Genomic DNA, 25,073 nt, shown 5'->3' on the forward strand with positions numbered 1-25,073 from the left:
TGTGTTCAACTCTGCTGAGGCGTGACTGGAGAGCTACTGGAGACGGAGCTGAGTGGCGCAGCTCGGAGGAAGCGCGCCGGGCATAAAGAGCTAATTGGGGATCGTAAATCAATTAGCGGGGGTCACGCAAAATCAACAATTCCACACGAGGTACCACTGTACTTTATGCTCCACCTTGATCACAGAGATCCTCTGATGGGACGCTTCTTGTGATTCCCCACACCTCTGAAGTTCAGTCGGTCTTTACTAGAGACTGAGCCTTTAGTGTGGCAGGCCCTGTAGGCAGGGGGAGGTCTAAGCCTGATACTTCTCCACACAGCATATAGATGGCCACCAACTTGGATGGCTATAAAAGAGGATTAGATAAATTCATGGAGGAAACAGCTGTTGAAGGCTTCTAGCCACGATGGCTATGCTCTGCCTCCACAAGCAATGCTTGTGAATATCAGTTGCTGAAAACCACAGGAGGAAAGAGTGCTCTTGTGCTTGAGTCCTGCTTGTGGGTTTCCCAACAGGCATCTGTGCAGCCACTTCGAGAACAGGATGCTGGACTAGATGGGCCATGGGCCTAATCCAACAGGCTCTTCTTATGATTTTATTTTCCCCATGCCATTGGAGGGTTAAGGATGTGGAATGCAGGGCTCAGCCTTGGGTATAGTCATCCAGCCCTGATAAGACAGGCATCTCGTTCTTCATCTCCTGCTGTGTACCTGACTCAGCTTCTATGCATGTGTAAAACTAAGGAAAGGAAATATCTCTATATAAGCCTGTGTCACCTTGGTCGCTTCCCTAACGGCTGTTGCTCTTTGCCAAATAAACTTGCATCAACTCTCCTACACATGTTTCCTGGGGGGTAAGACCCTCTGCTAGTAGAGTTTCAGCAGGAGTATTATTGCCTTTTCTTTCTTTTTTTAGACATCTCTTAAAAACAGTGTTATTCAGGCAGGCCTTTGAAATCTGAATTTCTTTTTATTCAACCAGTATTTACTAATGTCTTCATTGATATTTTTAATTGCACTTATTGTAATGGTGTCTAATGCACACCACCTTGTTGTATTTCTATGCAAGCTTGGTTTATAAATATTCAACTGAATAAATAAAGTTTCCCATGATCTCTCTATTCAGAACTCAACATATTATTAACAAAAATAAGCTAAAATAACTGAACGTACCCTTTCACGTTCCAGAATTGGTTGCTTGGTCTCTCTCTTTCTCTCTCTTTCTCTCTCTTTCTCCCTCTCCCTTCCTCTTGCTTTCCCACAGGATCCTTCAGGGGGCAGATACAAGCCACTATTAGCTGACCATTTGCCTAACTAGCTGGCTATGGGCACAGCTGAATCCATGGCATCTGAGGTTCATTTGGCTCTTTATAGGCAGTCAACGCTGCTGCCTAGTTCACCCGATGTACCTGGATACAAGCCAATGATGGCTTCAATCCAAATACTTCATCTTAAATGGGATGAGGATTGGGCTATTGGGTTCTGTTGCTTTGCCATCTACAGGGGCTTGACCACTTGCTGATTTCAACTAAAAGGAGTAAACTACTCTCAGAAGTACTATATTCTTAAATGTATCTAATCTATCTTCTTTTCAAAAGCCACTACAATACAATGTACAATGTTTCAAATAAGGCCAAGAGACTAAGTACAGTGAAGTATGTCACAATGTTAGGTAAAGGAACCCCTGACCATTAGGTCCAGTGTTGTCCGACTCTGGGTTGCGGCGCTCATCTCGCTTTATTGGCCAAGGGAGCCGGCAAACAGCTTCCGGGTCATGTGGCCAGCATGACTAAGCCGCTTCTGGCGAACCAGAGCAGCGCACGGAAACCCTGTTTACCTTCCCGCCGAAGCGGTACCTATTTATCTACTTGCACTTTGACAAGCTTTTGAACTGCTAGGTTGGCAGGAGCAGGGACCGAGCAACGGGAGCTCAACCCGTCTCAGGGATTCAAACCGCTGACCTTCTGATCAGCAAGTCCTAGGCTCTGTGGTTTAACCCACAGCGCCACCCATGTCCCAGTGTACCAAGGGATTAAAGAATAGAATACATCTACTATCATCATGTGGCAGAACTGATAATGACATACTTATGGATAATCCCAAAGATCTTTGGGCTATGGTGTCCTCTGGATTTTTGAACTGCAACTCCCATCAGCCCCAGCCAGAATGAACAATGGTTAGGGATGTGGAGAGCTGCAGTCCAACACATATGGAAGCCACCCAGTTGGGGAAGGCTGAGCATCATCTACACAACCGTCCATGTTTGATATATTGTGGTAAGCTGTTACATTGGAACTGCAATGGGAAAACAGCAGCACAACAGGGCCAAACTTAGCTTTCTAGGTGGTGTGGAAATACTTGCATAGCATTATAAATAAACCCAAATCAGCTGCTTTCTGCACTGCTGTAGCTTCATATATCAACAAGCTCAAGGTGCCAGACACTCATCAGTGGGACTAAATTTGATTCCATTCAAGTCATTGACTTATTTGTGTTTTGAATCAGACTGTAGAGGAAGTCTTTGGGGTTCATTCCCAGGGAGACTGTTCCTACACTATCTTTAAGTGACATATAGAGCATTCACAAGTCATTTCTGCGCGAGAGAATTTTGCAAGAAGCAAGCAGAAACATTACTGCATGGTGTATGTAATTAGCCAGCACTGTGTATAACTGAAAGCATTGCAGAAGAACTTCACACACACACACACACACACACACACACACACACACGGGGCTGCACCCCTGCTCACATGGCTCACAAACCCCACCTACCTACCTGCTACCCCCTTGCCAACCCTCTTTTATCTTGCAAACTTTTACACCTCACCAGCACCCCCCTCCACACTTCACCAAACTCTTTGCTCCTAGCCAGACCCACCCACCCACCCATCTCTTCAACACCCTCTCTGACTTCACCTGGGCTTTCCTCTCTCATTTCCAGCGGTGGTGTGGGGTAAAAACTTCACACTGACACACACACAGCAGAGGTGGTAACTACAGGGAGAGCACAGTTGCTGCTGCAGAGAAAGAAACACCTGCATTTTAAAATAAGGAGTCCTGGCAGCAGCATTCGAGGGGCAGCAGCATTCGAGGAGACTCCACCAGTGGCAGCGGTTGCAGGCAGAATGTGACCGCCTCAGCATTGGGCGTGGTGAAGGGGAGACTTTCTCCTTTCTCTTCACCTCCTTCACACCAGTGGAGGCATCAGAAGTCAAAGAGGTCAAAGTGGGGCCTGTCCTGCACTTTCCTCTGCAGTTTGCTTGCTCTGCCCACATGGGCATAGCTAGGGGGCAGGGAGGAACAGCTATCCCCCTAAATCAAGTAAATCAATACAAAATCCTTAACTAACTGAAGCTCCCCCCCCCCCCAACATAAAGCCTGCCCATGTCTGCCCGTCACTCCACCTGCTCTTCCTGCCTGCCTGGGCCACCCACCTGCATCATACTGTAGTTCACATGGCCACCTATTGGTAGCCACGCAAACTGCAGCGTGACAGCAACCTTACTATACAAGCACACACATGCACGATATGTATATCTCTTGGTGCAAAAGCGATTCTGCAGTCTTTGAGAATGTCTACACAGGCTTCTCCTATCATGTTAAAAAGAGAAAGAACAAAGAAAGAAAGAATGGTGATCAATTATTCAATCAGTTCTGGTTAACAAATGTTGGCGCTACAGTATTTTCTGTGAATTTCTCAGCCCTACGAAGCATACACTTAGCATGGGAATGAAAGAGGGCCATTTGCTAGCCAGTGCTCTGTGTCACCCCAACCCACCCCTCTTGCACACATGCAGAGAGCCAATGAATTACCCATGCTGTTTACTAGATGTCACATGAATTGCCAATCAAACATCTGTGAAGCACAATATCTGCTAAATGTTAGTCAAGGATCATTTACCTTCAAAGGAATTGTTGATCCACCATCGAAGCAGCTTATAAAATTAACTTCTTCTTGGGGGAAAGAACGCTACACAGTTTTCTTGTATTATCACTCAGAGCATCTTGTTTAATAGATACAAAAAAAGGGAAAGCAGAAAAGAAGGAGGGAAAGGGGAAAGTGATCTCCAAACCAGAATCATCTCTTATTTCCTTTTTTAAGCATAAAATATTATTGGTACCAGTCGTGATTCTGAAATCAAGGATGATAATGTCCAGGACTGGCTTTTAAAACTGTTAATGAGCACTGGCAATGTGAAAAAAGATGGATTAGGTAGATGTAATGAGATATGATTAAAGGGTGTAAGCACTGAAGGGTGTTGGAGAATTCTTTTCAGAAAGAATATAATTAGTGTCTTGTAAAAGTACTTAGTAGATAAGATTTTTTAAAAAGAAAGGTTAAAATAAACACATACGATATGACAAACCTGCTTAATTATTTCTCCCCTCTGGTGCTTTTATGTACTTAATAATCTGGAGAATTTTTCGAGATAAATAATGTTTGTTGAATATTTGTTGAAACTTCAACATGCAATTCAAGTGATTTTAATTGCATAATGCAAAAAGGCCAAGGGTAGGAATGTCCTCTTCCCTTGCCAATATAGATTCCTTTGTTGATTTATGTAATGCAGCTAATAATATGCAACATACTCAGGATTTAAACAAACAAGTGAGCTTCTTGAAAGCAAACGTCCTTTTAAGTTGCTTAGCAACTTTTAACACAATTCTTTATTAGGCTGAGGGGCCCTGCTTTTTGGAGGTAATGATTTCAAAATACAAATTAGCCAACCAACATTTGGGAGCAGAGGAATGTTAGTTTCAAACTCCAGAGCTCAGAAAAGCTCAATACAGAGTTTCCAAGAATTAGACTTGACACAAATCTTTTACAATATATTTGAAATTCAAATCACTGCTGCGCAAAACTCCACAAAACAATGGCGGTGTGTGTGTGTTACGGTATTTTGAGGCTTCAAGTTTTCAGACTTAGAATTCTGAGTTTCAGCATAAATTTTAACTTCCTGCTATTGAAATTCATTTAAAGTACTTTCAATAGCAAGCTTTCCCTTCCCCTCACATCCCAGAAAAATCTGGATTTCATTTGACATAACTGACACCTATGCTTCCTTTCATGGAAGAGAAGGCCTTCAATGGCTATTGGCCGTGATGGCTATGCTTCACCTATACAATCAGAAGCAGCAATGCTTCTGGATATCTGTTCTGGAGACCACTGGGGCCAGGGAAGAGTTCTCTCGTGCTCAGACCATGCCTTTTGGTTTCCTACCAGGATCTGGTTGGCCACTGTGATAACAAGATGCTGAACTAGATGAGCCATTGGCCTGATCAAATAGGCACTTCCTATGTTCTTATATTTCTTCTGTTCTTATGCTTCACATCTGCCTGTATCAAGATTTTAGCATTTAAAAATCCATACCTGTTTGAATAATCACAAGTACATGAACTTGAACAAACTGGGCAAAGATTAAATTGGTAATGTGCCTAAGAAATGGCTCTACCATAGCTCTCCTTTAGCTTATTCATTTAAAATATTCCTGCCTGCGTTTCCAAGGAAGGTTGTTTTCATTAATAAGAACTATTAACTCCATGAACGTATGTCCACGTATAAGCCCCAGGAAACTAAAGGAGCTTTTCTTCTGCTTAAATATACACAGGGTTATGCTTTAAAAAGCTGAATAAGATGAGCTGGCTCCAGACTAACAGTTGAAGCCTATGCATGTCTCCTAAGAAGTAAGTCCCATTGATTTCAATATGATATGTATTCTGAATCCAACCCAGAACAATTAAAATCCAGCAAACAACAAATATAAACAACCAGCAGTAAAGTGAAGGATTCAGCAGCATTCCTAGAAAGGCCAGGAGGAATAAAAAGTAGTGATGCCAATTGGACCTCTCTGGGAAAGGCATTCATCCATAATCTTAAGGGTGGGGGTAGCTGGAGCAGACACTGAGAATGGGCAGATTTATACGGGAAAGACAGCCTATCAAATCCTACCATTTGAGACAAAGCTGATTTATTTTTTACTTTTATGTATCACCTTGCACACAGATCAATTCCTAGTTTAAAATCATTGCTTATAATATAAAAATGTATTGAAAGGAGAAAGAAGGGGGACGGGGGAAGACAACCATGCAGGAGTTCTGGGAGAAGAAGATAAGAACTTGAGTCAGGTCTTTGGTATGCTTAACTCAGTATTGCCTCCAATGTAGACTCTACAGTGTCTGGCAATGGCTCTGCAGGGTTTGGGGCAGGTGTCTTGTACCGCCAGAAACTAAGCCTAGGACCATGAGAGAAACTGTCACAGTCTCACCTCTCCTTCTGAAAACAGCCACCTAGAACAGCTGAGGATGGAGACTATTCTGGAAGCAGGGGAACCAAGCTCATCTTGGGAAAGAAGAGAAAGAATATATCTTTCTTTCTTTCTTTCCAACCTTATCTCAGAAAAGGTATCTCTATTGAGGCTTGGATAATGTGCCCAAATTGATTAAATAGCAGATGATTAATCAATTATACTCTGTTTCTGGTCTGGGGAAATATATTGACAGGTCAAGTGAGGAAGGACAAGCATTTGGTTGATGTTGCTTTTCTCTTTTTTTCTTTTTTTAGAACAACACAGCTGAACTGAAAGCAGGGACGTCAGTTGAGCTCTTTCCCAGCAATGACCCGCCATAGCCTGGATAAATTTTGCAGTTCCACGCAGAGGCCCTCGTGGTTTCTGGTGCCCAGGGTACAAATGCGCCATTGCGCGGCCCCTTTCTCTCCAGCGCTTCGCTTAAGAAACCTTCTCCTCTCAGGACAAATGAAAATGGCGTGGGAGAATCAAAGTTCTGGCTCGGAATACATAGCGAATAAATCTTCACTGCCTGTTTTTAAGGGCAGCTTCACCACCACCCCTCAAAAATAAAAACAATACACTGTTCTGAAATATTTGGAAAAGTGTCAGCAACTTCACACCTCATTCTTCTTTCAGAAAACCAACTTTTAATCAAAGCAACCCCCTTTCCCGATTTATTTTTGATTTCTTTGGCGTGGCCTTCCCTGTTCTTTCGGTTGGCAGTGACGGGGTGGGTAGATAAATGGAAGGTGAGGCGGTGGGAAAAGCTGTGGAAAAACAGAGCCCTGGTCGGAATGAAGCGACCCGTCCGGGTGACTTTGGCAGCTGTGACCTTCAAGCCAGTCAAGATGAAGCATGACTTGCTGCTGGAGTGAGGAGAGAGTTGGGGGTAACAGGCCCCTCTGAGAGCCTTTTTAGAGGACAACTACTAAACTAAGCAAGCAAGCAAGCGCGCTGGTCTAAACTAAATCGAACCAGCCCTGCGCTTCTACACTCGCAGTTGGAGGAAGTTAGGAAGGTCCAGGAAACAGTCTGGCGCCCCATCGGTTTAAATCACAGCTCCTGCATTTAAACCTCGCTGGTAGTAAGCCCCATTAATTTCAGGGGATCATCCCTGTCAAGTCACAGCTCGATCCTCCTTAAAGTTAGGCGGTCCGGCCCTAAACCAATTGCTTTCTATTGACTTCGCAGGATAGGACTGTAAGTATTGTTAGGGCTCCTGCAGGCGGAATTAATTCTACTGATTCTAAAGGAACATACTGTGTTCCGCTGAAATTGCTGGTGTCACTCTGTTCAAAGAAATCTTGGTCGGTGATTGCATTTATCTGCATATGACACGTTCCTCAAGAAAACTAGACAGTTCTAGGCTTACTGGTTTGTGGTTTCTGATCCTTCCCAATTGTTCTTCAGGGCTTCGAAATCAGCTTTTAGCCTTATATTACCTCTCAAAAAGTTTTAGAGAGAAATGGTCCTTTGGCCAAAGTGACTGTGGGCAATACCTGGAAATACCGGGGCCCTGAGGAACTCCAGTGGGGGACTTGATCAAAACAATATTGAATCAACCCTTCCTGTTTTCCTTTGTTTTGTTTTTGATCTGCTACCCCTCCTTTCTAGGACGAATCAAATTGGACACACAGATCCAGTCCTCTTATTGCAAGCATTTTCTTTCTGAAGATATATTTCTTAACTCAACATGCTTCCGAGTAAACACTTGTTCTTATTCTTATTATCCCGCCTTTCACCCGAAGGTCCCAGGGCGGGTTACAACAATTAAAACACAGCGTAGATAGGATCAGGATGGTGTATCTAGCCTTCGCTTTCCAGGGCAATAGCTCAGATTGTTCCGTCTCCAATCCTGAACAAACTTACTAGAGAAAGACAGTACAGTGGTACCTCGGGTTAAGAACTTAATTCGTTCTGGAGGTCCATTCTTAACCTGAGGTACCACTTTAGCTAATGGGGCCTCCCGCTGCCGCCGCGCTGCCACTGCGTGATTTCTGTTCTCATCCTGAAGCAAAGTTCTTAACCTGAGGTACTATTTCTGGGTTAGCGGAGTCTATAACCTGAAGCGTCTGTAACCTGAAGCGTTTGTAATCCGAGGTACCACTGTACCATGCTCCCGTTCGTTTTAAGCGATCGTGAACACCACTATTTGGCAAGAAATCCCATCGAAATCCACACTCTTCTCCTAATAGCTGAGGGCAAGTCAAGGAGGTCCAGCCACGCCATTCCGACGCATCTACCCAGACATTTGGTGGCTGAAAAATACACTCAGAGCCAGTATGGTGTAATGTAGTGGTTAGAGTGACGGAATAGGACCGGGAAGTCAAATCCCCACTGGGCCATGAAGCTCACTGGGTGACCTTGAGCGAATCACTGCCTTTCAGCCTAGCCTACCTCACATGGTTGTTGTGGGGATTAAATGAGGAGGGGGCGAACCAAGTACACTACCTTGAGCTCCTTGGAGAAAAAGATGAGATATAGATGCAATAAATACATGCATGCATGCACACATACTGTTATTGGCAACCTCGAGATCACTGGGTGGAAGGATGTTTTTCATTGCAATTGCTGTTAGAACGCTTTTAACTGTAACTGCTTTTGGATGTTTCGAATCGTAATTGTTTCTGGAACGCTTTAATCCGTTTTAGAATGTTTTGTTTTGTTTTCATTTTTTTTTTACATTGGCCGCCCTGGACTTTCTTGTGGAGGAAGGGCGAGGTATAAATCCAATAGACAGATAAATAAATAACTGCGGCTAGTATAAACGACCATTCCTTTCATTTTGCCCCCAGAACCCTCGATACTGCTAGAGGAACCGCCGGGGTAGTGCAAAGGAAAGTGACCGGGACCCCAGCGCGGATGAAATCAACAAAGCACAGCAGAGAACCAAAAAGAGCCGGCTGACCCTTCTCCGCACGCAACCCCGCTGCGCCGCCACCACCCTCAAACTAGGAAATCGATTTCATGTTGCTGTTTGCAGCCCGTATCTGTTTGTGAAGCCGGCCTCTCTATTGATGGCCAACGGGAAGGTGTGCGCCTCTTCTGTTGAGGTTCATTTATCTTTTCGTTTACACCGGCTGCTTCCACTAATTCCGGATTGCCGGGCAAACAGAGTAGCCTCTTCTGGCCTCACATCTCGACTCTCGGTCCTATTAGCAGGTTGATCCTTGTTTGTTTAGACGTCAGCCTGCAAAATGTGCGAACCGCGGGCAAAATAGTTCGGCGCGGTCAGTTTGCACCCACTGCCAGCAGGGAAGAAAAGGCCGAGGGAAAGATTTTCCTTTCCATGCCAAAACTAGGGCCCCGAAATCCTTTCCTTTCTCGTCGCTTTCCCTTTGTTGCCAGGGACCGGAATAAATGACCAATTATAGCTCATTAATCGGATTTATTTATTTTTTAATTTCGGTTTGGAGCAGAATTCTTTGCCGAGAGTTCCCCTACTTAGCACCTGGTGCTCTAATAGTATATTTCCACATGGGTGCAGAGGCGGCACCCTCAAAATGAATCCTTTTGAAATCCAGGAGGGAGCTACTCCCATTCAGGTCTACTGAGGGTGGAGATGCAAGTGTTCACTGGTCCCATATCATAGGATGAAAGGGTTTTAGCATTAGAGTGGGGCTCAACCGCCCTGCTCCATGCAGGACATTCAGAGCTACAATATCCACAAACAGTCCAACTTCTGCTTTGAAGCCTTCCAGCAAGGGAGAGGTTCCCTCGCTCCACTGGGGATACAGGAAGAAATGCCCATTTTTACTGAGAAGGAAGTTCCGCTGCTATCTGCATAGACTTCAAGCCGCAGCGCCTGAGGATGTAAGTGTTCAGGTTTCCTTTGTATGCGCTGCGTGTTGCAAGCACTGTAAAGCTGCAATCCTGTGCGCACTTGTCTGAGAGGAAGCCCCAACCACCATGGGACTGAGTTTACTTCTTAGTTTACTCAGAAGTAACATGCACCAGGGGCTGCCATGCCGGTGCCAGCATCTCTGTCTCAGTCAGCACCACACCTGCAGTCCTGACGTGCTTGGCAGGTTGCTGTGGAGAAGGAATGAGATCGCGTCGGTGAATTCTTTTAGACGCTTTAAATAAACCTATTTATTTTGCCAGCTATGACAAGTATTATTCTACTTTTGTGCTTTCAGGATTACATAATGTAGGCAGAAACCTGCTACTCTCATGAAAGAACACCTATATGTACAGAACCGTCAGAGAAGATGCCTCCAGTCCTCGCGTTGTCTGATCCGCTCCCCTTTCCTTGTGTTTACAACGCGGGATTTTTGACGCTTCTTTATTTCCTCGGCTCCTTTGGCTTTTGGAGCCCAGTAGATAAATACCTTAGAATAGAAATAGCCCCATCAATGAAAAAAATGTCAACAAAACATACAATGTAAGGGAAGTGAGCAGAACAACTCTACCTACTAATTCTCCAATTAGAAATCGTAATGGCCACCATCCAGTGCATCGTTCATGTTCCATATAGCACAAGCCTATTCGTGTCTACTGAGAAGTAAATCCCGTTGAGTTCAATGGTACTTGCTGCCTAGTACGGTAAGTGTGTATCGAATTTCCAAATTCTTTGTTCGACTTTGGCCATTCCATTGAAATCATGCCACACTAAGCATAATAACTCAGAAGCGCGTCCCCCGACTTGAATGGGATTTGTTCTTTCCGAAGCTCTATTGGGGACCTGCAATCTCATATCCGTTGAAAATATGCTCAGTTTACTTCAGAAGTGTAAAGAGGATACATTCGGGGGGTCTTCAACACCAGGGCTGGGGGGGGGGACTTTTTTCAGTCCCAAGGGCAGCGTTTCCTCATGAGCAAACTGTCCCGGGGCAACGTGGCCCTTGTGGGCATTGTCAGAAGTACAGAGGAGCCACAGGTGTGACTCTCACCTTTGTTTTCCACATACAGACACACATATCTCATCCAGGCAAGCTGCTTGGCCTTCTCACAGCTCAGGGTCACATTCCAGCCAGGCAAAAGCACCAGAAGGGATTGTGGATCGGAAAGAGGTGTGGCCTAGGAAAACTCGGAGGCCAAATAGGGAAGCCGGGAGGGCTCCATTTGGCCCTGACCTTGAGGTTCCTCCACCACTGTTCCTCATACTCTCCCAGTTGGGTGTTAGGATGTAACTCAGGTTTCACTGTAGGCTGACCTGGCTGCATGCGAAGGATAGGTGGAGAGGAACCTCCAATCTTTAGAGACTCTCCTCCTTGTGACGACCTATTGATCTTCCTTCCCGATACTCTTGTGGTTGCTGGCCTCATGTCCTACTTTGTCTTCTTCTCTTCATCCCCACCTTGGGAGAGGAGACAGCTTTGTGTATGTCTCCTGCTGAGAACAAAGGGCAAGCATGGCTCTTTGTCTCTCCGCCTCAGTTAGATAAAACATAGCACCTTTCCTATAAAGCATGTGTTCCATTCAAACATTGGTGGTGGTGCTTGAGATACCAGACCAAAAAAAAAACCATCCTCAGCTACCAGTACTCCCAGTGCCATATCTAGAACCTGTTAATCTAGAGTTCTTTCCATGTGAGCAAAAATTACACTTCATCTCACAGTCTAATCCCTGGGTCTAGCTTTGGAACGGTCTGCTTAGGAAATTGGGTTTCCTTTTTGTTGATATCCGTCTGTCTGGGGAAACAATGGAGGAGTGCGCCTTTGGGGGCGAAGTCAAACTGTTGGAAGGTTGCAGCGCCTGCTGTGGCTGTAGAGTCTGATAAGGGAGAGACATGTCTTGTTGCAGCTGGGGTAGATGAAGGCGTCCAGTTGTGCTGCTGCAGATGCAACATGGCGTTACTTATCTCTGTGCTTCTCCCAGCAGACATTTATCCTCTGGTCATTGCTATGGATACACGACCTGACTGTCTGTTTCCTTGCCTTTAACTAATTAGGTGGTGTGCCCTGTGCAAAATGTAAATAGTCCCTAGTCAAATGCTTAGGGAGTTTGGCTAAAAAGAAGTCCCCCTTGATTCAGTGAGGCCTGCTCCTAGGACAGCGTGCACAGGATTGCAACCTCACAATATAATCCTAGACATGTTAGAGTCCACGTAAGTCTTAGGAGTCAGTCCCATTTCCCCCCCTCAAGGGTAAAGCATGTATGCTGTATTGCAGCCTTAGAATTTGAAACGGACACGCGTTGCCTAAATGAGACCCTCACTTGGCATTAAAATGCCGGGGGGGGGGGAGTTGCGGGAATACAGTTTCGCTTTAACATCACACACCTAGCGGGAGGTAAAGGGGTTTTTTTTAAGTGATGTCAGCAGAGAAAACAGAAGAGCACAAAACGGCTGCCTGCGAAGATCTGCAGGATCATCTCGTAAGTGTGTCCAGTTTAGAGAATCCACCACCAGGTTCCCAGATCATTAATCGCATTGAAAGGGGAATCATGGAATCATAGAACTGCAAAGTTGGAAGGGAATCCGAGGGTCATCTAGTCCAACTCCCTGCAATACAAGAATCTCAACTAAATCATGCATGGCAGATGGCCGTACAACCTCTCCCTAAACCACTCCTCTCTACCCTAAGAGTCCCGATGCCATTGGAGTCTAGAGCACATTTCACTAGTGGGTAAAGGATGACAGAGAGTTTTCTAAATGGGAGATCTGCTGAAGTTGAAAATGCAGTTTTAAAGACTTCTTTTCATACTATTTATCAACTTATAAATGGCCAGACATTTTTGGGGTGCTCCCAATACTCCTGAAACGTGCGGAGATGATGCCCGCATCTCTTAATAGCATCCTTGAGAAGCAAATGCAAAACCCACCCCCACATCTCTCTTTTTCTGGCTGTCAATAGCTCGTAACCACAGGGGCTATCTTTTGCTTCTGCTGTCAGAGACCGTATGCCTCTGGAGGTAGTTGCTGGGATTCTCAAGTGGCCAGAGGGCTGCTGCGCTCAGGTCGGCTAGCTGCTTTCCCATAGGCACCAGACTGGCAACTGAGACAACGGGATGCTGGACAAAGTGGACCATTGGCCCGATGCAACAGGGCTTTTATTCTGTTCTCTCCCGTTATCTGACACTGAATAGTAAGCGTCCTTACTCTTTCTTTGGGCGAAGCATTGGTAATGGTCAATCCTACCCCGTTCTGGAGATAAGGAAAGAGGCTGCTGGGGGCTCGGTTGACCTGAGATTTCCCCCGCGGCAGAATGAAGGGGTAAAGTCTCGAGGTGTCTGAGAGATGTGTAGGTCACTTAAGGGGATGGACAATGCCACACACACACATATATATAAGCGAGCGAGTATCCAAACCTTACTTACACACGGTGGAGAAAGGTTTTAGCCCCATCCTTATTCTCAAGATTCACTTGCAGGGAGAGTATCACGTGGGAGAGCACTAACACTTGGTATCCCACCTGCAACCTGAAGTTAGACGCCCTCGGCTCTACTATCTCAGAAAGGCTCCACCTCCGACTTCCCCACCGCGTCCTCCTGCATTTATAAGACCAGTATGGAGAGTCCTGAGGAAACACCACTCACATCGCCATTGGAGAGCCTCCCCGCCAGAGCTGAGCCCCCCTAAAGTAGCTTCCTGAAACAAGTCTGAACTGATGGCGGAGGGACAAGGGGCTCTGGAGCATGAATGAGTGCACCACTCAGCCACTGGGTCTGAAATCAATGAGACCTATGGACTCTCCTGGAGCGTGTGTCTACCTAGTGTGGCCTGATCGTGGGCCCCTGATCGGTATGAACAGCAGGTCAGGATAAAATAATAGGCCTGCCTCTGGGTGCTTCGCTTTGTTTTATGACTCTAACTCGCTTTCCAGCCGTCCTTTTTTGCCTCTTACTCATTTGGCAATGGTGGGAGAGGACAAAGAGTCAGTGTACTGTGGTAGTTGCAGTGTTTCCCAAACGTGGGTCTCTAGCTGTTTTTGAACTGCAACTCCCATCATTCCTAGTTAGCAAGACCAGTGTCAGAGATGGTGGAAATTGTAGTCCAAGAACCCAAGTTTGGGAAATACTGGAGAGTACTGTATTGAGTTAGGACCTGGGAGACCAGGGTTCCAATCCCTCACTTAGCCATGAAGCTCACTGGGAGACCTTGGGCATAGCCAGGATTTATGGGGGAGCAGGCTTTATGTTGTGAGGAGCAGAACGGAGATATCTGCGACACAATTGTTCAGTTAGTTAAGTATTTTCATTTATTTACTTGGTTTATTGGGGCAGCTGCCTCCCGCACCTCCCTGGCTACGCCCATGCCTTGGGACAGTCACGTGCTCTCAGCCCGACCTACACCACAGGGTTGTTGTGAGGATTAAATGAAGAGATGGAGAACCGCGCAGGCCACCTTGAGCTCCCGGGAGAAAATGTGGGATAGAAATACAATAGACAAACAAACTAGGAATCAGTCCCCGTTAAGACTTTCATCTGAACACTTCACGAAGCTAAGAGAGAGAGAAACAAAAACTCCACCCGAAAGAAGAGGGAAAACACTTGTCTGTTTGTATGTTTTCTTTTATATTCGCTCTCAAGATTCTTCCACGCTACGCCTAACAGGAGAAATCTGTGTCCGTTGTGTTTGTTGCTTTTTGCCGTTGGGTGCCTTTCCCGCTCTTCGGAATAATTTTTTTTCCTGCCTTCTCCTGCTAAAGACATTTCTTTCGTTCCGTTTTTCCTGACGTCCCTCCGCTTTGGGCGTCATCATCAGTCTTTTTGCTCATCAGCATCGTCGCTCCTTCCTCCGCGTTACCTGAAAAGAGGAGAGAGGACATATCCCAATAACAGGCACCTCGCAATATTCCCTAGAGCAGGCGGGTGGAACTTTTGGTCTGCCAGATGTTACTGAACTACAGCTCCCATCAGCCCCTGCAAAACTGACTAATGCCCATGGATTATGGGAGTTGTAGTTCCGCAACTCCTGGCGGGGCCGAAAGTGCCGCACACGCCTACTCTAGTCTACTGAGCGCGCTGTTTCCTCTAAAGAAATGTGGATGCAGATCGTGGAATGAACCACAAAGGAAAGGTACGAGCCGCTTCCCGGAAATCAGTCAATAAATTTCCAAGTAGAGACTGCGAAACAGAATATATGGAGATCCAAAGGGAAGGGGGCAGAAATGCACCCTAGAGCCCAATACTTTGGGGGTGGGCACACCTAATAAGTCAATTGGTGTTCAATAAAAGGCGCTCAGAGCAGATTTTAATCGCTCGAGGATGTTTAAGCACTCACAGCGAAAAGAGAGCTCTAAGTTTAAATCGCCATCCTAAAGTGTGGTGGGGAGGGGATGCAAACTCCTGGAAGAGCGCTTCCACGTGACCCTGCAAGCACCTTTCTAGGCGCATGTGCGAACGTCCTCGCTAGGTTTTAGAAAGCCCCGGGCTTTTTAAGAGAGCTTTCACACCTGACACAAAAGTGCATTTGGTTGTTCTTCCACTCAAATCTATTTTTGCCTCACTAGTGTGAATTGTGTTAACGTAGGCTAAGGAAGCATAGAGCCGTTTTAAAAACCGCTCTGAGTGGCTACGGTGGGGGCTCACGTTTGGTTTACAGACCAATTTAAGGTAAAACGGATTTAAGACTCAGACATGGACGTGTCCCTTGTGTCACAGGTGCGACTGATAAAGTCGGAAGCAGATATTTGTCACCAGGTACACAGGAGGTGGGGAACACTGGCCAATCCTGGCAGGCTCCCCTGGAATTGACATGCACATTGGCCAATGATGTAACTGGTGTGATTATTTATTACAAATACCTCAAAGCGGCTTACAAAAGATTCTCGCACTAAAACATGACATTCAAGTCTAGTATCGGGAACAAAAATAAACACGTTGCGGGGACACTTTACAAAAACAACAACTTCTGTACATACAATGCACTGAGTGTACCGGTAAACTATAATCCGAGATAATGTTCCGAATGTTTTAATGAGAAATAAAGTTGTAAAAAAACAAAAAGCACAGGTTTTTTTAGAATAGAAAATATATGCTGGCCATTTCAGAGTTTATACTGAAAACTGGGATTGGTGAATGTTATTATGATTATTTAAAATATTTTCAGAAGGCTCAGCCATGATTCTTGCTACCTTTTTCGCTCATGAAAACAGTATAAAATTTCACCAAATTCACTGAGATGGGCCCACCTTTACCTGGCAGCCCTGACCAACGAATACTAGTACAAATATGTCTCTCGACGTTCCCCAAAGATGCTGAGGTTAGGACTTTGGCGAGCCTACGAGTGGAAGTTTATAAGATGATGCGGCAGCCCTAAAGACATTTTCCTGTGGAATTCAGGCCTCCCCGTTGAATTCCACAGAATTTATTTCTGAGCGGACATACATAGGATTGTTCCGCAAGCAGCACTTTTCGGAAACAGAATCAGACTAGCAAACGTTGGCTGATACCGGAACTTCTTTTCCAAATGGTCCTCCTATTCTTTTCCAGTCCTACTTGAAGAATATTTCCCGGTGCGTATTAAAAGCTTTCTGAAGCATCCCTTCTGAAAGCGCCCTCACCTAACCCATTGGACGCTTTTCATCCCATTCAAAGCAAAGGCTAAAAAAAAAAAAAAAAAGACCAATCTACTCAAAAGAAAGTCCCACCGGAGTTCAATGGGGCTTGTTCCCAGGTAAATTCGAGGAGGATGGCAACCTTAAGCATTATTTGAGAAAATGGGAATGACGCTTTCGAAAGAGGCGCTCTTATTCTCACGTGTTGAACGACACACTCTCTCTCTCTCTCTCTGTCTCTCTCTCTCACACACACACACACACACACACACATATATGGAGAGAGAGCCAGTCAGATCGGCCGTCCCGTGCCGTGGAACATTTTAAGCTAATGATTATGTGAATCTATTACCCATCAACCACTTTAGACCGAATGAACTGATTCCAAGCCCGGCGAAGGCGCAGTTGACTTCAGTGCAACTCGAATCGCTCTAAAGGTCTCCTTCAGCCAAGTTTTGAATCCTGCTGCCCGTCCCACTTACGTCAAGAGGCTAAATACCGAAGAGCTAAGAAGGATCCGAGCCTCTGGGGTCTTTTTTGGTGTTTGCAGGAAAGAGGGGAGGGAGGGAGTGGGGTGAGGGAGACGTTGATGCTTTTGTTGTCAAGGGGCAAAGAGCTTATGTTCTTAACCTCTGAGGTTTTACACTCTTCTGCCGATTTGGACATTCCTTTAAGCACCGCCGTGCCTCAGATGTGTCTCAAAGGCCCCAAGGGCTAATCTCCCACCTCCAACGCAGCTCCGTTTCCCCGGCGTTTTCAGCGGACCACGTTGAAGTTACACCTACAGTTTTCACCCTCTTCGCTTTTTGCTTTTTTTTAGACGGGAGTTTCGCGGGGGACTATCCATTGAAGACCGAAAAATAGAGGGGACACAACTTCTGCTATTTTTTTCTTTAAAACAAAAACAAAGATTTTTGCGGGAAGGGGAGGCTGTATCCAGTATCCTTGCCGAGACACGGGTCCAAGAGACCCTCACCCTCACAACCTCTTGCCTCAGAAGAAAGCACCGAGCCGGTACATCCGGCGGATGTTGCAGACTGAGATGCGGGTTTGCTGGCCCGTTACAGAACACGCATTTAGACGAGCTGAACTTAGACGGTTGTGATAACGGGATACAGGGGTGCCAACCCGAATAAAATATTGGGGAGGCAAGTAAGCCCCACCCCGCATAATCGATCACAAGACACGGCGCAAGCACGCCATTTGAATGGCAATGACCATAAACTTTGGGGGGGCCGTAGCCCCCTCAAACATTTTATTGGGGGAAGGGCGAAGGGACCTCGGCCTCTAGGAGTTGGCTCCTATGCTGGGATTGCAACTCTCACGTACGAATCAGAGGACCGCCGAGTTCAGCCCAGGCGTACTTTCGTTTAAAGATGTGAAGCATTGACTTCTGGGGCAATTCTTGGAGGAACTCCTCGGGGCGTTAGAGGTGTTCGGGTTTTAAACATCTTTTAACATGGACTTAAGCTGGGACAAGATCCCAGCTTCCTGAAACATTTTTTTAAAAAGCGGATCGCAGACCTCATCCTTTGTGATGAGGTAGAGTCATAATCGCGTATGGAAACAGGGAAGATGGTTACCCGCGTTGCCTTCCTTTCCTTAAATGGAAACAGGGAAGAGAGGGAGGGGAGGGGGATCCAGATGCAATCTTGGAGTATTTACACTGTTCTATTAGGAAGCCGGGGCCCAGCCAGCACCCCTGTGGGGGGAAGTTCTCTTGAAATCCATAGGAGCTCAGTGGAAAGGCGCGCTATTGTTGCGAGAGAGAGGAAGGCAAAACAAAACAGAAACCTCGAGGGGGCTGTTGTTTGTTTGTTTAGGCGTTTCATGAGAGCAGCAGACAGGAATCAACTTTGGTTTTCCGGCGCACCAAACGACCTGCTTTCCCAATCGTAGACCCTAAGGCAAAATGCTGGCAGTGGAATAAAATTAATGCCCCTTTGAAAATTACGAACCTGGAGAATACTGAGGTTGAAATCCTATACCCCGTTACTTGGAAGTAAGCCCCACTGAATCATCATCATTATCATTATCCAGGGAGAGACTCGGATCCAAGGACTGCTCATCCTAGTGTGGATTTAGGGATCTATGCTGAATCTAGCAGTGGCTTGCTCTCCTCCACGGCCCTCCGTGCATACCTTTCAGCTTTACAGAGCAATCCCATGCACGTTTATTTAGAAGTAAGTCCCACTGAGTTCAATGGGGCTTATTCACAGGGAAGTGGATAGCTGCTTGCGACTTAGGCGGCTACCTAATAAACAGTCGCTCTTTGAGCGTTGCTTCTTTCCTTCCATGATAATCTCCTTAGGCTGACACTTGGGAGTTCTGGAAGTTCTTGGTGGCGTGAAAATTGGAGGGATCCAGTTGTGCAGGATTCGTTCCCTCCTGCACCGTTCCGTAAGCAGCTCACGTATTGCCCACCCAGGTCTAAGCATATGGGCCCTGTTCCAGATAGTCTTTCGCGTCAGATTCAAATCTGAAACTCATGAGACTTCTGAAATTAGTCCCATTGGTGCATCCATCCCGCCACCCCCTCCACGCATGGGTCTTTAAAATTCTTTTCTCTATAGCCAGTAAACATCCCCTCTGTCCCCCCAAAAGAAAAAAAATCCACTTCAAACGGATTTATGTATTTTTTGTAATTTTAACTCGCTCTTTTCAATGAAACTCGGGGGGAGAGTGCATAGTCTTCCCCATTTTGTTCCCGTTTAGACCGAAAGATGGCAATTGTTCTTAGATCGTGGAAAAATTCAGGGCTAGGTCCAATTCCAACTCATGTCTGCCTGGTCTGGCAATCATAGCAGGCAACCCCTAGGGGCCGTGGGGGCTTCCGCTCTGCAATAAAATATTTGAGGGGGCTGGACCCCTGCAAAGTTGAGGAGCATTGCCATGGGGCAGCTGCCCCCCATCAAGTAAAACAATAGAAATATTTAACTAACTGACCAATCTGCCCCGCCCCCAACAAAAACCTATAGGCATTGCCATTCAAATGGTGTGTGTGCACCATGTCATGTGATCGATTATGCTGGGCGGGGCTTACCTGCCCCCCCCCCCCCAATATTTCATTCAAGTTGGCACCCCTGCTAGCAACACTCTGGAAACTACCACGCTGGAGTCATGCCCCAGTTTGTTTCTATGAGACTCCAGCGCGCGTTCCTGATCTTATTGTGGATGCGGCTGCTGCCTATTTCATTGGTATCTTAGCGTTTTGCAGAAGGCTTGGGGCGGAGGTGGGCTCACTACCTCGCCTCGCACACCCCGTACACGGAATAAATGGAATAACGGCAACTTTGGAATCAGAGGCCGTTTCTTTCCCACCCTGAATTGACCTTAGGTTGTATTCTTGTAAGTACTATTGAAATCAATGGTACTTACTTCTGAGAAGACCTGCTTGGAACTGCATGCTAGGAACGCATTGTTACTCCCCTCACCCATCATGTTTCAGCCCATTTCTAGACTTGCATCCGGCTGTTTTGATACGTGGCGGGGAGGGGGAGGGCCTCCATCTATTTTCTTTACCTACTACAAAGCCTCACGTGATGCATTACAGGCCTCTTCCCAGCGAGTAAGAAGTATCGCATCCGTCAGATGCTCGATGCCAACAGGAAATAGCTCTGGAATCAGAAGAAATCGAAGGACAACGCCTGATTCCCTAGCCATCTCCTTAAACACCTTTCAAGTTCTATTTTCTTTCACTTGTGTTGTGGGCACACATTTTCTTCGATGGGAAGAAAATGGTCTTTCTGACTGGCGCCTTCCATGCGCAGCGCACGAGAAATGGGACTCGATGCAACTTTGGATCGGGACGAAAACGAAGCACGCAGGCGCTACAGAGATCCATAGGAACTCGAGCTTTACGGTGTCCCTCATTAACATAAAAAAAAAGATGGGAGGCGGATTACGCCATACTGTTTTGTGTACAGTAAAATACAGACAACCATTTCCAAAATGACTTTACTTACACAGGGCAACATCATTCCTGTATATTCAAAAGGGAGTCCCCCTGTTCAGCTACGGTTGATTCCTATGTAAAGAAGCAGCCTGACAGAGGAATACTGGAAGTGTCTCCTCAGAAGTAAGTCCCGTTGAGTCCAATGGGACTTACTCCCAGGAAAGTAGCTAAGGGATTACAAACAAGCGCTTTGGGGAACACTGAGTCTGTGCTTTAGAATACAGCATGAACGTATTAAAAAAACAAGTCAACATATTTACGCATCTTAGCTCTAATTATTTCAGTGAAACTTGCTTTCAATGATGTTTTTATTCCACGTAAATCTGTTTAAGATGAGGCTTCGGGTATTAAAAATAAACCTTCCACCTGGACTTCAAACACATTTACATTTGGTGGGGAGTTAGTGTCCATAAAATTAATAGCACTTTCTTCCAACAAAATGTGTTCAGGGTCCACACCCTACGAGGAGGAAACCCATTAAAAAATACTTAAGATACCTGTTTGGCTTGCAATTGATGCTTTTTTTGGTCTTCAGTAACGTTCAAGAAGATCACACTTACGCTCGGAAAATATTGTTATTTTTCTTTAATGGGGAAAATTTGGACTCCCGCGAGTTAGATCTGTGGTTTTTAGGGCTAGGATGAAAATTGGACTGACACCACTTTGCACTTTAACAATCGGATTTCGTCAGGGTACAAGTTGTTTGTTTAACCCGACAGCTCCGTGCACCCCGTCGCACGCTTTACACACTCATTAAAACGATTATTCACGACCTGTCGAGTGTTTTCTAGTTCATTCACAGGAAAGACTTAGCGCCATAGGATCCAAGCATAGACCGTCCTCAAATCTGCGTCTGGTGCGCTGGTATCTAGCTTCTACAACTTGCAAAAGAACGGATGTTCTAATAACAACAATAACTATAATAATATTTCTGACACCTTAGTCCTAAACGCAGTTTATCTGGAAATAAGATCCACAGGTTCCTTCCAAGAAACTGAAGTGCCGAGTTCACAGGCTTAACGTGAGACCAGGGGAAAATGATCCTTAACTCATTAGACTCTCAAAGTTGCATTCAAAAACAAGGGAATAACTTCCCAGGTAAATGTTTTAGGATCGGGTGTCTAGCGCTCTGATGCCAAATAAATCCGCAGGCCAATGCTGACGCGGTTTACTCGGAAGTAAGGCACATGGATGTCAGAGGGGTTTAACCTCAAAATGCTGTTGTTTGGGATTTCTTGGAAATCTGCCCCAGTGGCTCCAACAGAACTGACCTAGGGACAAACAGTACCTTTTAAAGATAGCTTTTGACAGCTCGGCAGGATCATAAACAAACGGCCCGGAATGACTCTATTTTCCAACAGTTGGGTTGGAGAGGTTGAAGTAGAAAAATGAGGAGGGGATTCCTAGGGTAAATAAATAAATGCACCAGTCAACCGGCATTTCTATTCTACAGGAATTTTATCTGAAGCGGGGGCTAGACTCCGCTTCCCCTCCCAAAAAATAGACGAATGAGAATTTATGAAGAAAGCAATCTTGATTTTAGAAGCTCAGAATTTCCCCTCAATTGTGGCACATGGACAGAAAACTCAACAACCAGAAAAGTTGCCCCACTAATCAGTTGCAGCCAAAACTGCAAAGAATCTTGACGGCAGCCTTCAAAACTTCACCAATTTATTGTGGCATAATAAATTTTAAGGTGCCTGCAAAACTCATCACACTTCTAGATCGATGAGAGTAGGATTGGGATGGCCGGCCTGCTAATGAAGGGTTCGGGGGTTTTAACGGACGAACTTCATACAAAAGCGCTTCCAACGATTCTCAAAAGCCCGGAGGAGTTTATAATTCTGGCCAAATGTGTCCTTTCACCTTCGTGGTTTAACAGGAACAGGTCACATATCGCCCGTCACAGTGAGATAGAATATTGTGGTTTCAATTAAGAAAGGCAGATCGCCGTAAGGCCGCTATCCCGACGCCCATTTACTCAAACCAGCGGAAATGAAAGGAATCCGCGGTGCGCTGCTAGTATAGAGAGTCATGCATTTCCGAAAGGTTCTTGCTGGCCAAAGCTTTTAGAAACCTTCGGGAGGGAGCGCTGAGAAGGATTTTATAAGGAACAAACGCGCAGTCAGATTCCGAGCCCAGTTAAGATTCGGGTTGCAGGACGGACATTGCGCCGCTGCTGTTCAGGAAGCGCTGGGCTCAAATCCCTTCCAACCAACCTCTGATATTATGTGTGTTTACTATGGGTACTACTCGATTCTCCTATGTAATATCTCCCGTTCTCACTCTTTCTCGTGTGTGTGTGTGTGTGTGTGTGTGTGAGAGAGAGAGAGAGAGAGAGATAAAATGTGTATATAATATATATATGCATTATTTCTCAAGGTTTTCAAACTTTTCGCAACATAAAGTATATTATTATAATATAAAGAAAACGGAGAGCAAAAACGCGAAATCTAAACGATTTCTTAATTTCTCGCAACGTGAAGAGAGCATGTATGAGTTGATTGTTAGATATATAATAATCCACAATCAGGTGCGCTGTTAAGAAGGACTCTTCCAAGCCTGCATCTCCTCCGCCTTTTGCTCAGCACCAAGCCGCTAAGATAAGATCAAGGCAAAAGAAAAAAGAAAAGAAGACCGAAAATCTGTACATAAATACTTAAAAACCGGGCGCAAATAAACACACCAATCGATAGCAAAGTAGCCAGCGCTTGTTCTATTGATGGGGACACAATCGATCCCACCCCCCTCTTCCTGCCAACCAAGACTCCGAACTACTCTGTAGGTAATTATTAGGATTTGAAAGCCACGGATTTTAATCAGCAAAAAATAAAATAATTTAAATGCTTCCATTTTAACCTGGATGGAATTTTCTTCTATTAGAAGAGGGAAAACGCCCGCCGTGGGAGTGTGGGTTTAGTTTTATTGCCACCACCCACCACTCCCAATTGCAAAACTTTTACAGTAGTAAAACAAATGGGGAGTATTTTTTTTTCCCAAACACGACGGCGAACAAAATGCATCTTGGAAGAAACACCAGCCTTAATAACACGGTTTCTTCCTTTTTGTCTGTCACTCTCTCTCTCTCTCTCTCTAAAATGTAAACATTGGAATCGGGTGATAGCTTCTTGAAATGGACACCAACCTTGCAGTAAACTCGCTTCCTTATAATTCTCATACAAATCCTCGCTGCCCCCACGTTTTTAGATATATTGAGCCTAAGGATGCCAAAAAGAGAAGAAATTCTCTTCTAGTATATCTCTTCTAGTATAAATGTATATAATATACATTTTCTCTCTTTCCCAAAAGAACATTTATCGTCGTTCCCACCCTCACCCACTTTCAACAAGATTATCGCAGCCTCTTGTGGAATGCAAAACTCTTTCATTATATAGAGCTGCGATTTTTCAAAAGAAGCAACACCCATATAAATAAGTACATTCCCCCCTCGTTGTTTCTTATACTGCCTGTCTGAAAACCTTAGTGATTTCTGAAGGGTTCTCTCGGACTGTGACCCTCCTCTTCTCCCCTAGCCCTGCACGCCACTCTCCCATCCCATATGATCAATCCAACAATCTGAAATTATTTCTGCTCGATCAACCCTGAGAAGGGAAAGTGACTCCTCAAAGAAAGTCAGAAGTATAACCCTCCTTTCCCTCTGCCTACCTCTTGAGATTATAAGGGAAGCTCGAGAACATGGAAAGTATCTGAACTAATCTATTTTAAAAACAACAACAACACTGAAATCCTAATTCGCAAAAAACTGAGAGAGATTGAGATTTCTACCAAGAACAGATCCGAAACATTCAAGCTGTTCCCACGAGGTTGGGAGAAGACGGGCCCTTCTCCCACACGTGTGCGCGCCCCACAGGCTCGCCTGCTTCCTTCTTCGCGCCGACCAAAATCCCCCTTGGGTTCAAGGAGTCAGCTTAGGTTGGCTAGAATCATATGGTTCAACCTGAGATGGTTCTCAGATCTGGCATAACAGAATAATATAGAAAATGCTTTTTGGCGTTTAACTCGTGGCTTTCTGTAGCCTACATAATATATATGAAGATAAAGCAAAGAGCATAAAACTTTTAAATCCTCACACACCGCCATCTTTAAACGTCTGAATGGAAGCCAACTAAGGCCAGTTTGACTCATGCCCAAGTCATCGGAAGGATCCGCAGAAAGTTAAGCAAGTTAAGGAAGCGATCCCAACTCCCTCTGAAATAAAGTGGACTTTTTAAAAAAAAGTTAACTTTGCCCTGGTGGTGCCCATGGCTTGCAACTGAAAGAAACTCGTTTATTGAGACCTCTTTCCAAGGAAATATGTTCCAAACTGGCGTGGAATGCCAATTAAAAACCAGATTCGAGACAATCGAGAAACGCATCTAAGAGCTGC

At 45.3% G+C, this 25,073-nt stretch overlaps 1 protein-coding gene across 6 annotated transcripts in view; it reads right to left on the bottom strand.

The window, feature by feature from the left end:
* FOXG1 (forkhead box G1) overlaps nucleotides 1–25,073 on the bottom strand; it is a 51,932-nt gene that overhangs the window by 15,271 nt on the left and 11,588 nt on the right. For 3 of the 6 annotated variants that reach the window (XR_013978937.1, XR_013978938.1, XM_080978733.1), the window contains one exon: nucleotides 14,723–14,978. The exons of 2 other annotated variants lie outside the window; for them this stretch is intronic. The gene's annotated coding sequence lies outside the window, so the exon portion shown is untranslated. Of the gene's footprint in view, nucleotides 1–1,172; nucleotides 1,235–14,722; nucleotides 14,979–25,073 lie in introns of those variants that run through there. One more of the 6 variants, XR_013978936.1, reaches the window with a different exon arrangement.

The sequence above is a fragment of the Podarcis pityusensis genome, assembly GCF_964106645.2.
Source record: "Podarcis pityusensis genome assembly, chromosome: 1".
Classification (NCBI taxonomy): domain Eukaryota; kingdom Metazoa; phylum Chordata; class Lepidosauria; order Squamata; family Lacertidae; genus Podarcis; species Podarcis pityusensis.